This window comes from Haplochromis burtoni, unplaced genomic scaffold (assembly GCF_018398535.1).
Source record: "Haplochromis burtoni strain Fernald_Lab_line unplaced genomic scaffold, NCSU_Asbu1 Contig_166, whole genome shotgun sequence".
NCBI lineage: Eukaryota > Metazoa > Chordata > Actinopteri > Cichliformes > Cichlidae > Haplochromis > Haplochromis burtoni.
In genome coordinates, this window is record NW_024582527.1 from 973414 (window position 1) to 975513 (window position 2100).

A 2100-nucleotide genomic window follows, 5' to 3' on the forward strand; every position below is an offset into this window, starting at 1 on the left:
CAGGGTCACGGCCCATATGGAAAAGAAATAGTAAAAACGTATATGATTTACTCATGAAAGTGGCCACTTTCATGAGTAAATCATATACGTTTTTAGTAAGTATACAAAACATACAAGTTTCATTATATAATTTTTCAAGGGATCTTATATGTGTTTTCACTCTTGTATGCTTTTCATACAAGTTTCATACAAGACAGATAAAAACTTTATAAGATTTATATATATCTTTTCCATATGGGGGGGTGAGCTCGAGCCTATCCCAGCTGTGTTAGGACTAGAGGCAGGTACACCCTGGAAAGGTCGCCAGTCTGTCGCAGGGCTAACACACAGAGGCAGAAACACATTCACACCTATGGGCAATTTAGAGTTTCCAATTAACCTATCCTCATTAACTGCAAATAGGATAGTTACTACAACAGGAGAAGGATTAAAAAACGGACTTCAAAGTGTCTCAAAAAGGACAAGCTCAAAGTTTCACAGTGACCCTCACAGTCCCCTGAACTAATTATCATAACAAATATATGGCTGGACTTTAAAAGAGGAGTATATGTACAACAGCTTAATTATCTAAAGATCTAAGGGGCCTTCGTAAAAAGAGCTTGGAATATAAATAAAACATGGAATGAAATGTGGTTTTGAAGATTTCTTCTCATAGCACAGGGACGACTTGCAGGTAATCATCTAGAACACACAGTGGCAAAATATGTCAACAAAGCTGATGAGTTTACAAGGTTGTAAGACCCAGACTGGAGGTGTGAAGTGGCAATCAGGGTGGAGGTAATGGGCCAAGTGAACGACCTCAATCCGAAGATGCAGGCGAAGAATGTATTTGTGCACGAGCTGATATTCACACGTGCAATCAAACTAACGCCATGTCGATGTGGCGCCCTGTCACATCCACAAATATACCGCTACTCGTCCAGGACTCCACGCTGGCATTTCACTGGCTTTTCAAAAATTCATGCAGATCTGCCGGGGCCAGAAAGCACTCCCCCCTCCCAGATGTGTAACTACAGCTGACTGAGATCCACTGTGACACTCCTCTCAAACAAATTTTCAGTCCATTAACACCGGACAAACTCCGCAGCTCCCTGAAGAAACAGTCTTTCCAAGCCTTCACAGACTGTGGATGCTCGTTGTATACGACTCTCTTACATCTGTGAACCAAACCTTTTCTTGGATGACCTACCACAAGTCATACTGACAGCTTACTGATAATGAAATAAGCCCCTTGTACTTCAGCATTGGGCGTCAGCCAAACTTTGATCAACCTGCAAGGAGGGGTGACTATTTTAACAGCTCCTATTAGAATAAATGACAATTTTATGACAGTGGCAGAAGCAAAAAGCAGTCTCACACAGTGAATTGAGTAATAACAGATTAGAAAATAAGTTCCTTTACAGAAAGCCATGTTCATATTTGGTGTCTGTGAATAGACATTTCCTCATTCACTGACTGTAAACATGTGGTCAAAGGCTAAATTACATTTTGATCATTGCAAAACTGTTTTTTCTTTTTGAAATCAAATAATGACAAATTATCGGTCATAGCTGCTAAACTCACGCAGTTTAACATATCTCAGCACTGTGTGTGTAATGTCTCAAATTACTTTTCCAGGGTGTGACCCTTGGATTACTGCATTGAAGCCAATATGACCCCCAGAAAAGAAAAAAAGCCCACCCCTGATTCCTTTAAAGACTCTCAAGCTGTTGGGTGGACGCCACTGGTCAGGCTTCGAGCAGCTGAGGCGTAGATGATCAGGGCAACCAGGAAGTGAAGCCAAGAAGAATAAATCAGATTTCTTTTTGGAAAAAAAGGGCTTGCTGATATTAACCTTTATTCAAATACAGGTAAACTTAGATTTTTAATTTTATTTTTTACACTTTCACATGAATGATAATAACTTGCAGGGGGCGGGGTGTAAACTTTGTTTGACTTCTGAAGTGGGACATGCTTGAACAAGTTTAAAAGCTATTGTTTAGACATTATACCAAAGCTATGATAATTTATCATTTCTTTTTAATAAATCAACATTAAAGCATGGATGATAATTTATAGGCCATGTATTTTTCATGAATTAATTTAATACATTTCAGTATA